This window comes from Oryctolagus cuniculus, chromosome 1 (assembly GCF_964237555.1).
Source record: "Oryctolagus cuniculus chromosome 1, mOryCun1.1, whole genome shotgun sequence".
In the NCBI taxonomy this organism is placed as follows: domain Eukaryota; kingdom Metazoa; phylum Chordata; class Mammalia; order Lagomorpha; family Leporidae; genus Oryctolagus; species Oryctolagus cuniculus.
The window spans coordinates 100,386,747-100,400,014 of NC_091432.1; positions in this window are offsets into that span (position 1 = coordinate 100,386,747).

Consider the following 13,268-nt stretch of genomic DNA (forward strand, 5'->3'; position numbering starts at 1 on the left):
GCCTGGGAAGGCAGTGGAGGATGGCCCAAGTCCTTGGGCCCTGCACCCGCATGGGAGACCAGGAGGAAGCACTGGCTCCTGGCTTTGAATTGGCGCAGAGTGCCGGCTGTAGTGGCCATTTGGGGGGTGAACCAACGGAAAAGGAAGACCTTTCTCCCTGTCTCTCTCTCTCACAGTCTAACTCTGCCTGTCAAAAAAAAAAAAAAAAAAAAAAGAATTGAACATACTTGTACCATATAATTCTGCGATTAAAATATTTACCCAACTGGTCAGAAAATTTATGTCTGGGGTCTGGCATTGTGGCATAGCAGGTAAAGCAACTACCTGAGATGCTGGCATTGCATATGGGCACCAGTTCAAGTCTTGGCTGTTCTACTTCTGACCCAGCTCCCTGCTGAAGGCCTGAGAAAAGCAGTAGAAGATGGTCCAAGTGTTTTGGCCCCTGAGGTGGCCATCTGGGGAATGAACCTGTGGATGGATGCTCTCTCTGTATCTCTCCTTCTCTCTCTGTAACTCTGACTTTCAAATAAATAAATAAATCTTTAAAAATAAAAAAGTATGCACAAATACATGCACACAAATATTCAGGCAGAGTTGCAGAGTGGCAGAAGCAGAGGCAGAGGCAAAGGGACAGAAGTCTTCCAACCACTGGCTTACTCTCCAAATGGTCACAACAGCAGGAGCTGGGCTGATCTGAAGCCAGGAGCCAGGAGTTTCTTTGGGGCTCTCAAGAGGATGCAGGGGCCCAAGCACTTGGGTCATCCTCCACTGCTTTCCCAGGCCATTAGCAGACAGCTGGATCAGAAGCAGAGCTGCCAGGTCTTGAACCAGAGCCAGCACTGCAGACAGCGGCTTTACCTGCTATTCAGCAGTGCAGGTCTGCCGTGATAATCTTTTTCATAAGTACCAGAAATGGAAGCAATTGAGATATCTTTCAATACATGAATAGGGAAACAAACTGATATGACCATAAATGGAATATTATTCAACAATAAGAATAAATGAATTGTCAAGCCATAATAAGGTGTGGATTATCTTGGTTGCTGACATGAAAGTGTTTCGTTGAGCTGGATTCCTATTCAGAGATAAATAAATACACATATCCTAGAATATTTTCCCTTTTTTAAAAAAGATTTATTTATTTATTTGAAAGTCAGAATTACACAGAGAGAGAAGGAGAGGCAGAGAGAGAGAGAGGTCTTCCATCCACTGGTTCACTCCCCAATTGGCCACAACGGCCGGAGCTGCGTTGATCCAAAGCCAGGAGCTTCTTCTGAGTCTCCCACGCAGGTGTAGGGGCCCAAGGACTTGGGCCATCTTCTACTGCTTTCCCAGGCCACAGCAGAGAGCTGGACAGGAAGAGGAGCGACCGGGACAGAATCCGGCGCCCCAACCAGGACTAGAACCCGGTGTGCCGGCACCACGGCTCAATAGGCTAATCCTAACTGGAGTGACATTATCTTGTGGTTCTGATTTGCTTTTTCCTGATGATTAGCTATGCTGAACATTTTTTCATATATGTGTGTTTAGATCTACCTCCAATTTAAAAATCCAATTATTATTATTTTTTGCAATTGAGGTGAGATCCTTAAATATTGTGATTATTAAACCCTTGTCAAATACTTAACTTGGAATATTTTCTCTCATGCTATAGATTGTCTCCTAACTCTACTAATTGTTTCCTTTGCTGTACTCAAGCTCTTTAGGTTGATGAAATACCATTTGTCTATTTTTATTTTTGTTTCCTGTGCTTTTAGGGTCTGATCCAAAATATTCTTGCCTATTGCAATGTCTTGAAGCATTTCCCCTATGTTTTCTCCTAACACTTTCAAAATTTCTTATCTTGCATTTAGGTTTTCAAATAATTTTTAGTTGATTTTTACATGGTGAAAGATAGGGATCTAACTTCATTTTTTTGGCATGCAGAAGTCCAAATTTCCCAAAATATTTATAGAAAAGATCTTTTTTTCCCCAATGTATGTTTTTAGCACCTTTCCCAATGGTCAGTTGACTGTAGACGTATGTGTTTAATTCTGTTGGGTCTCTACCCTGTTCCATTGTGTTATGTATCTGTTTTGTGTAATTATTATGCTGTTTTAACTACTGTGGTCATATATAACACATTTTAAAGTCAGGTAGTGTTATGCTTCCTGCTTTGTTCTTTTTACTTAATAATGCTTTGGTGAATCAGGGTCTTTTGTGGTTCCATACAAATTTTACCAGCATTTTTTTTTCTAGTTCTGTGAAAAATGTCATTGGTATTCTGATAAGGATTGCAATGAATCTGCATATCCCCTTTGGTAGTGTGGAAATTATAAGGACATTATGTGGGAGGGACGTTATGGGGGGGAAGCCATTGTAATCCATAAGCTGTACTTTGGAAATTTATATTCATTAAATAAAAGTTAAAAAAAAAATAGAAAGCCAGACAACTTGCATATTTATTGATTTCATTAAAATATTTCTACTCTAAAAAAATTATAAGGACATTGACTCTTCTAATCCATGAACACAGGTTGTCTTTCCATTTCTTTGTGTCCTCTTCAAACTCTTTCATCAGTGATAAACAGTTTTTGTTATAGAGAACTTTAATCTCTTTGGTGAAATTTATTCCTAAGTATTATCGTCATTTTTTTTTTTGCTGTCAGTTGGAAATGAGATTTCTTTCTGTATTTCTTTGTCATATAGTCTTGCTGTAACAAGGCTCCTTATTTTTGCATATTGACTTCATATCCCTCAACTTTGCTGAACTTTTTAGTTCTTTTTTTTTTTAAATTTATTTATTTGACAGAGTTAGACAATGAGAGAGAGACTGAGAGAAAGGTCTTCCTTACGTTGGTTCACTCCCCAAATGGCCTCTACGGCCGGTGCTGCACTGATCCAAAGCTGGGAGCCAGGTGCTTCTTCCTGGTCTCCCATGCGGGTACAGGGGCCCAAGCACTCTAGCCATCCTCCACTGCCCTCCTGAGCCATAGCAGAGAGCTGGACTGCAAGAGGAGCAACTGGGACTAGAACCCGGCGCCCATATGGGATGCCTACGCTGCAGGTAGAGGATTAACCTAGTGAGCCACGGCACCAGCCCCATGAATTTTTTAGTTCTAAGAGCTTTTTGGTGGAGCCTTTGGTATTTTCTGTATATAAGATCACATCATCTGTATGTGAGCCATTCTAACCGGGGTGAGGTGAAACCTCATTGTGGTTTTGATTTGCATTTCCCTGATTGCTAGTGATCTTGAACATTTTTTCATGTGCCTGTTGGCCATTTGTATTTCCTCTTTTGAAAAATGTCTATTGAGGTCCTTGGCCCATCTCTTAAGTGGGTTGTTTGTTTTGTTTCTGTGGAGTTTCTTGATCTCTTTGTAGATTCTGGTTATTAACCCTTTATCTGTTGCATAGTTTGCAAATATTTTTTCCCATTCTGTCGGTTGTCTCTTCACTCTCCTGACTGTTTCTTTTGCAGTACAGAAACTTCTCAATTTGATGCAATCCCAATAGTTGATTTTGGCTTTGACTGCCTGTGCCTCCCGGGTCTTTTCCAGAAATTCTTTGCCTGTGCCAATATCTTGAAGGGTTTCTCCAATGTTCTCTAATAACTTGATGGTGTCAGGTCGTAGATTTAGGTCTTTAATCCATGTTGAGTGGATTTTTGTGTAAGATGAAAGGTAGGGGTCTTGCTTCATGCTTCTGCACGTGGAAATCCAGTTTTCCCAGCACCATTTATTGAATAGACTGTCCTTGCTCCAGGAATTGGTTTTAGATCCTTGATCAAATATAAGTTGGCTGTAGATGTTTGGGTTGATTTCTGGTATTTCAATTCTGTTCCATTGGTCTATCCATCTGTTTCTGTACCAGTACCATGCTGTTTTGATTACAACTGCTCTGTAGTATGTCCTGAAATCTGGTATTGTGATGCCTCTGGCTTTGTTTTTGTTGTACAAGATTGCTTTAGCTATTCGAGGTCTCTTGTGCCTCCATATAAATTTCAGCACCATTTTTTCCAGATCTGAGAAGAAGGTCTTCGGTATCTTGATTGGTATTGCATTGAATCTATAAATTGCTTTTGGGAGAATGGACATTTTGATGATATTGATTCTTCCAATCCATGAGCATGGAAGATTTTTCCATTTCTTGGTATCCTCTTCTATTTCTTTCTTTAAGGTTTTGTAATTTTCATCGTAGAGATCTTTAACGTCCTTGGTTAAGTTTATTCCAAGGTATTTGATTGTTTTTGTAGCTATTGTGAATGGGATTGATCTTAGAAGTTCTTCCTCAGCCATGGCATTGTCTGTGTATACAAAGGCTGTTGATTTTTGTGCATTGATTTTATACCCTGCTGCTTTGCCAAACTCTTCTATGAGTTCCAATAGTCTCTTAGTAGAGTTCTTTGGGTCCCCTAAATAAAGAATCATATCATCTGCAAAGAGGGATAGTTTGAGTTCTTCCTTCCCAATTTGTATCCCTTTAATTTCTTTTTCTTGCCTAATAGCTCTGGCTAGAACTTCCAGAACTATATTGAATAGCAGTGGTGAGAGTGGGCATCCCTGTCTGGTACCAGATCTCAGTGGAAATGCTTCCAACTTTTCCCCATTCAATAGGATGTTGGCTGTGGGTTTTTCATCTACCAACAACAGATGCTGGCGAGGATGTGGGGAAAAAGGGACACTAACCCACTGTTGGTGGGAATGCAAACTGGTGAAGCCACTATGGAAGTGAGTCTGGAGATTCCTCAGAAACCTGAAGATAACCCTACCATTCGACCCAGCCATCCCACTCCTTGGAATTTACCCAAAGGAATTTAAATTGGCAAACAAAAAAGCAGTCTGCACCCTGATGTTTATTGCAGCACAATTCACAATAGCCAAGACCTGGAACCAACCTAAATGCCCATCAACGGTAGATTAGATAAAGAAATTATGGGACATGTACTCTTTAGAATACTATACCGCAGTAAGAAACAACGAAATCCAGTCATTTGTAACAAAATGGAGGAATCTGGAACACATCATGCTGAGTGAAATAAGCCAGTCCCAAAGGGACAAATACCATATGTTCTCCCTGATCGGTGACAACTGACTGAACACCAAAAAGGAAACCTCCTGAAGTGAAATCGACACTATGAGAAACGGTGACTTGATCAGCATAGCCCTGACTGTTAATGAACAACTTAATACATTATCCCTCTTAGTAGTTTTTTTGTCTGTTCTACTTAATATGACTGGTTTAATTCTGTAATTAATACACAGTTATTCTTAAGTGTTGAAATTTAACTGAAATGTGATCCTTGTTAAACATAAGAGTGGGAATAAGAGAGGGAAGAGATGTACAATTTGGGACATGCTCAAGCTGACTTGCCCCAAATGGTAGAGTTAGAAACATACCAGGGGACTTCAATTTAATCCCATCAAGGTGGCATGTACCAATGCCATCTCACTAGTCCCAGTGATCAATTTCAGTTCACAATGGATCATAATGAAAGGACTAAGAGTCAAAGGGAGCACATAAACAAGTCTAGTACCTGCTAATACTAACCGATAGAATAAATAAAGGGGAGAGTGATCCAACATGGGAAGCGAGATACTCAGCAGACTCATAGAATGGCAGATGTCCTAAACAGCACTCTGGCCTCAGAATCAGCCCTAAAGCCATTCCCATCTGGCTGAAAAGCCCTTGAGAGTATTTCAGGCATGGAAAGCCAAGACACTCTGGAAAAAACAAACAAACAAACAAACAAAAACAAAACAAAACAAAACAAAACAAAACAAAAAAAAACAAAACAAAACAAAAAACAACCTAAATGAAAGATCTCTGTGAGTGAGATCCCAGTGGAAAGAACAGGTCTTCAAAGAAGGAGGTACCTTTCTCTGAAGGGAGGAGAGAACCTCCACTTTGACTATGACCTTGTCTAAACAAGATAAGAGTCGGAGAACTCAAGGGGCTTCCATAGCCTTGGAAACTCATGACTGGAGCATAGGGAGATTATTGATGCCATAAACAGGAGTGTCAATTTGTAAAGTCAACAAAAGGAGTCACTGTGCACTTACTCCTCATGCAGGAACTCTGTCCTTAATGCGCTGTACATTGAGACTTAATGCTATAACGAGTACTCAAACAGTATATTTCCCTTTGTGTTTCTATGGGGGTGCAAACTGTTGAAATCTTTACTTAATGTATACTAAACTGATCTTCTGTAAAAAAAAAAAAAAGTTATCATTTCCCAACTTGACTCTCACTGGGATTAAACAAGACTATAGGTCTGATCTGATTTCATCATCATTTAAAAAATCATCTATTATTTTTCACTTTATGTTTCTGTGTGGGAGCAAACTGTTGAAATCTTTACTTAATGTATGCTAAACTGATCTTCTGTATATAAAGAGAATCAAAAATGAATCCTCATGTGAATGGAAGGGAGAGGGAGTGGGAAAGGGGAGGGTTGCGGGTGGGAGGGACGTTATGGGGGGAAGCCATTGTAATCCATAAGCCGTACTTTGGAAATTTATATTCATTAAATAAAAGTTTAAAAAAAAAAAAGATCACATCATCTGCAAACAGGGGTAAATTGACTGTCTCCTTTCTGATTTGGTTGCCCGTTCTTTATCTTGCCTAATTGCTCTCCTTGTACGTACTTACTATGTTGAATAAAAGTAGTGAAAATGAGCATCTTTTTGTTTTTCCAGACTTTAGAGAAAAAGCCCCAGTCATTATGGCTTGTTTAATATGAACTTTATGATATTGTGGGCTTCTGTAGTTCTTGTGGAGGTGATTTGGTATATGAGTAGCTGTTCAAATTGCTCTCTGTGAGGAGATGATCATTGGAGTATCTTACTCAGCTTCCATCTTATTCTACTTCCTTGTTCACAAAGAGACAGGGGGAGAGAAGGAGGGAGAAACAGTGGTGTTCAGTGGGCTTCTTGGGTCAATGGTTTAGCATCATTAATTTTGGAAAGTTCACAGTCTTTGTGACTTCAATTATTTCTTTGCTGCATTCTCTGTTTTTACCCATTCTGGTATTTATAACTAAATGCATTTTTATCTCCTAAAATTGCCTAAAATGTCTTAGAATTTCTTTTCTGGTTTTCAGTCTTTTTTATATATTCAGTTCGGTTTGAGAATTTCTTAGTGTTTTATCTCAATGTCAACTATTTCTTTCCTTGATTATGTTGCATTATTAGTGAGGCCATCAAAGGCATTTGTTATTTCTGTTATAGAATTTTTAACCTTATAGCACATCCTTGTGATTCTTTCCTAAAATTTCCAACTATCTGCTTACATTACTCACCTATTCTCTCATATCAACTACTTTCCTATCAAGTCTATAGCATGCTGATCATGGTTTTTGAAAAGTCCCGGCCCGGCGTGAGAGTTGTGCACTTCTAGTTTCTCCTGGAGCCGGCACCGGCCACCTACAGTCGCCAGGTCCCAAGGCGCGGACGTCACAAGCTGTGCAACGTGTTGATGCTGGCGGAGCGTCGGCGGAAGCAGAAGTGGGCTCTGGATCCCAGAAACACAGCATGGAGTAATGACGACTCCAAGTTTGGCCAGAGGATGCTAGAGAAGATGGGGTGGTCTAAAGGAAAGGGCTTAGGGGCAAGGAGCCACAGAGCATATTAAAGTTCAAGTTAAAAATAATCACCTGGGACTCAGCTACGATCAATAATGCAGACAACTGGATTGCTCATCAAGATGATTTTAACCAGCCCCTGGCGGAACTGCATACTTGCCATGGGCAGGAAACAGCAGCTTGTGAATGTCAGATGTGCCGCTTAGCTGCTCAGTTTCTTCACTGCTGCTTTTAGACACTCGTGCTAAGGGAAGAAAGGCCCAAGGTCGGCTCACCGCGCAGCACCCTCGTCCAGCCATGACTCCGTAATGCCTGGCTCCTGGCTTCGGTCTGGTTCAGCTCTGGCCGGTGTGGCCATTTGAGGAGTGAACCAGTGGATGGGAGATCTCTCTCGCTCGCTCATTCGCTCTCACTCTCTCCCTCCCTCTCTATAGCTCTTTCAAATAAATAAATAAATCTTTTAAAAAGTAAAAAAAAAAAAAAAAAAAAGTCCTTCTCTGACCATACCAAAATCTGCTTCACATCTGAATCAGGTTCTGAGGCTTGTCTTGTCTCTTTAGAGTGTCTTTGACATGTCTTGTAGATTTTTTAGTTGAAAACTAGACATCTCATTTGGGGTATAGGAACTGAAGAGTGTGCTTAAGAGGATTTGTGTTATACTGGCTAACAGCTGAACTCTTTTTTTAAAAGATTTGATTATTTATTTGAAAGTCAGAGTTACAGACAGGGAGAGCTCTTCCATCCACTGGTTCACTCCGCAAGTGGCAGCAATGGCCAGAGGTGGGCCACTCTGAAGCCAGGAACCAAGAGTTTCTTCTGAGTCTCCCATGTGGGTGCAGGGGCCTAAGTACTTGCGCCATCTTCCATTCCTTTCCCAAGTCATTAGCAGCAAGGTCTCTGGGATGTGGAGCATCCAGGACTTGAATCGGCACCGCAGGCAGAGGCTTAACCTACTATGCCACAGTGCCGGCCCCAATAGTTGAACTTTGTTTAATGCTTACTGTAGCTAGAGGTTTCAGAGATTTCAAATTTCTTCCAAGTTCTTGGTTTTGTCTTCCCTCTTGACTTTGAGTTTCTCCAAATTCTCTTTAAAAATAATCTATGTCTTGCAGTGTTTCCAGCTACAATTCACTCCTGTTATTATTATAGTATTATAATGTTATTATATAGTTTTATTATTTACTATATATAGTATTATAATGTTATTATATAGTATTCTAGTACTATATAATAACATTACAGTAATATAACACTACCATAGCATGGATTTATGCTGAAGCCTTACTGGAATGGTGTCTCTAATCATCCAGTTCAGGATTAGTGTTCTATTGGGTCTTTGTCTCTGGCCTGTGGCCTTTACAAGTACTTCTTGTTATTTGAATAGAAGCTGTGAGAGGGATGGCCTTTCCTCCTGACTCTGGAGGCCTTTGTTATAGAAGGTTTGGGGCATATTTTGTACTAATTACTTTACCCCTAACACACCCCCTTCCCCCACCAGAGCCATAAGGGCATCTTTCTCAGATCTTCTTTTAGAGAACCTGGTAGAATGGGCCCTGTAGCTCACACTGATCCACACTCAGCCTCCAGTAATTCTTTGAAATTATTATGTGATTCTTCCTACCAGTGAATGATTCTAGCAGCATCTGTTCCTGGTAAGCAGATCTCATCTGTGCGTCTGGATTTGCTTGTCTCTCAATATTTTCTGATGGCAGTTTGTTCTTAAAATGAGTTTTTTGATGGATCCAAAATAAGTTATTCATTTTTCCATTTATCTAGTTTTTTGTTGTCTTAAAGACTAGATGGTATCTGTGCTCTTCACATCTCAGGGTATTTTAGATGAGTGGAATATGTGCTTGTCTTTGTGTAAGAAAGAATTCAATTGTGAGACAGAGAGGAGTGATAATCAAGGTAGCAAGGTTTAATGAGGTAGGGCATCCATCAGAATGGATGGCACCTCTCCAGACAGAATCTGAGAGAGAGAGAGAGAGAGCGAGCGAGCTCAGTCATTCAGACTGGAGAAAGTAAGGTTCCACAGTATAATGGAGAAAATACACTTGACAGACCAGGCAGGTGTATCAGTAAAGAGCTGAGAGCTGAGCATGCAGTCTGTATTCAAACTGAGGCGTATAAAGGAAAGAGGTCTAGTTCTTTCTGACATTTCTCCTTCCTCTCCTCCCTCTTCTCCTGGACAAGGGGTTTGCTGAGTGTGAATTAGGTAAAATTACCCCCATGGTTTTAGTGCCCAGTGTTATCAGACCGAATCTTTTCTTGTTTCTTGGGCAGAGAGGATTCTCCTGGGGAGTTTTCTTTGGGAGTAAGGCTGGGAATGCCTGCAAAGGTATCAGGGCATGGGCAGGACTTGTACTGTAAAACACCGGGCTTCTCCAAGGTGTGATTCCCAGGCTTTGCTTTCCATGGAAGCTTTGTTTTTCCTTAGGCCCCTCACACACACAGGCTAATTTCTGACTTCCTACCTAACAAAGGCTGATAAAGATTTCTTATTTAATCTGTACAAGACATAGAAATACATGAAATTCATTTATAAGTAATGGATAATGAAATTCAAGGTCATCCAAATAACTGAATTTGTTCTCATGTAAGAAATAACAAGATTGGCCCTAATAGAAGATAAACTTCTTTTTTTAAGATGCATTTATTTATTTGAAAGGCAGATCTACAGAGAGGCAGAGGCAGAGGCAGAGACAGAGAGAATCTCCTATCCAGTGGCTTCCTCCCCAGATACCTACAACAGCTAGAGCCGGGCCAATCCAAAGCCAGGAGCCAGGAGCTTCTTTCCAGTCTCCCATGTTGATGCAGAGGCCCAAGAACTTGGACCATCCTCCACTGATTTCCCAGGTCATTAGCAGGGAGCTGGATCAGAAGTGGAGCATCTGGGACACAAACTGGTGCCCTTATGGGATGCTGGCACTGCAGGTGGTGGCTTATACCCACTATGCCACAGCCACAACCCCAGAAGATAAACTTCTATTTGTGAAGATCCAAATTCTTTCATAACAGTACAGATGGAAGGTTTTCAGTGATCTTAATACATCAAAACTATGTGTGTGTCCAGTACTACCACCTGGTATGGACTATTAGTGCTGTCATTTACTTTTTATCAACTTCAGCTTTTGCATCTTAGAAATGAGTTGTGTGGTGGTTAGGGGTATGTACGAAACCTAACAATGAATAGGCACCTACTAGGAACTGAATAAATATTATCAGTTACAATTAAAAAGTGCAGGAAAAATAATTTTAAAATATTTGAGTAGTAATTGTAAAGCATGTCCTTAAAGGCCCAGTGTTATCATAAGGCAGATAACTTGATCAGTAAACCAATAACTTGGTTGTTATAAAAACCCAGGCTCTATGACTCTCCCGTTCCAGCTCCCCAGTCATGTGCCTGGGAAAGCAGCAAAAGATGGCAGTGACCACTTGGGGAGTGAGCCAGTGGATGGAAAATCTCTCTCTGTGTCACTTTGCCTTTCAAGTAAACAAACCAATAAATGAATATGTTTTTAAAAAAGTTCATAGAAGAATGATATGAAGAGCTAAATTAAGAAAACACAAACCACAGGTATAATGCCAAAGGGAAGATAGCAGTTAATCCTATACTGCCACCTGCTGGTCGAGGATAGGTTAAAAATGAACTCTTGGAGGTTGATTTTCTTACCATGTCAAAATAATGGTAGGTTTTTTTTGTTTTGTTTTGTTTTGTTTTGTTTTGTTTTGTTTTGTTTTGTTTTGTTTTGTTTTGTTTTACAGGCAGAGTGGACAGTGAGAGAGAGAGACAAAGAGAAAGGTCTTCCTTTTGCCGTTGGTTCACCCTCCAATGGCCGCCGCGGCCGGCGCGCTGCGGCTGGCGCACCGCGCTAATCCGATGGCAGGAGCCAGGAGCCAGGTGCTTTTCCTGGTAGGTTTTCCTTTTTAAACTCAGATTTTTGGGTAAAGCCCAGGATACACTATTTTGCAAAACCTATATGATTTTCATGCAGCTAATTTTTGCGATTTTCATTTTATATTATGAATTGCTTGAAACAAGAAAAACTTTATTTTTGTATTCTTGTGGCTTAGCCATGACCGGCCTGAGACAATTACAATTACACAATTACAGTTACGGATAAACAAAGGCCTATGTAGACAAACTGATTCACAACCCCTGGCAGTAGTTAGCAACATGATTGCAGCAGGCTTGGACTTCTGCCTGCTTGGTTTTAGGGTTTGAAGAAGGAGTTAGCCAGTTAAAGCAGAAAAGACTTGCAGAAAATTCAGTGGGGTTGGAGGTGGGATTTGGGGAGGCTGAGGTCACTAATTATTAGTGACTATTACTAATTCTTAGTTCAGCCCTGCAAGCATTGGGCAGTTGTCCTGTAACACTCTTTGTCTGGGAAAGGGCCTATGTAGTCTTGCTGAGACCCACCTTCACTGACATAAAGTGGCCCTGGACAGGCAAAAAACCTCTTTGGCAGGTGTTTATAGTGTCAACAATGTACATTGTGAGATCTCATCAGCTTGGGACATCCCTGGCAAGGAGCTGTAAGTCAGAGTTGAAACACCACAGCATGCTCCTCTGGGTCGTTTTGCTTGCATCCAATTTTACCGGGTGTAGAGTTAACCATTTGTGTCCCAACAGCCTCACTAGTCCTAACACTGGCCTTCTGCGATATGTATTATCATGGTGGAACATTTCAGAGAGACTATACTCTGTGATCAAGGTGGCATGTTGGCCCTGCCAAGTTTCCCAGGATATGAGTGAAAGAAGGTGGATCCAAATCTTAGTTGAAACTCCAAAATTCCCCCCAAAGCACAGGAAACAAAAGCAAAAACTGAAAATGGGATTGCATCAAACCAAGGAGCTTCTGCACAGCAAAGAAACAACTAACACAGAATAGGAGTTATAATGCAAGTTATAAATCTGACCAGGGATTAATCACCAGAATGTATATAAGAAACAACTCAAAAGTCCAAACCAAATAATCCAATTTAAAAACAGGCAGTAAATTTAAACGGAAATTTCTTGAAGGAGGACATATGACGAAAGGCCAACAGATCCGTGAAAAAAGGCTCAACATCACTAACCATCAGGGAAATGCAAATCAAAACCAGAGTCAGCTATCACTTCACTCCAGTTAGGTTTGGCTACTATTGAAAAGATAAACCAAACCGGTAGGGATGTGGAGAAAAGAGTACCCTTGCATACTATTGGTGGGAATGTGAACTAGTCAGCCATTCTGGGAAACAGTAGAGAAGTGCCTTAAAGAATTATAGGTAAAACTACCAAATGAGCCTTCGCTACTACTAAGGAGTATATATCCAAGAGAAACAAAATCAATTTGTCAGAGACATATGCGCTCGCTCGCATGTTTATGGTGACACTCTTCACAGTAGCCGCTAAATGGAAACGACCTGAGTGTGTGTCCACTGATGAAGGGATAAGGAAAGTGTAGCAAGTATATTCAGTGGAATACTCTTCAGCCATAAAAAGGATGGAGTCTTGTTATCTGCAACATGGATTGGATTGGAGGTTGTCACATTCAAGTGAATCAAGCCAAGCACAAAAAGGCAGACACCACATGGTATTACTCTTATGTGGAATCTAAAAACGTCAATCTCATGAAAGTTCAAAGTAGAATGAGATTGAGGAGAGCAGGGAAGAGGGTGCAACAGGGAAAGTTTGATTAATGGATACTAAGTTACAGTTCCATGG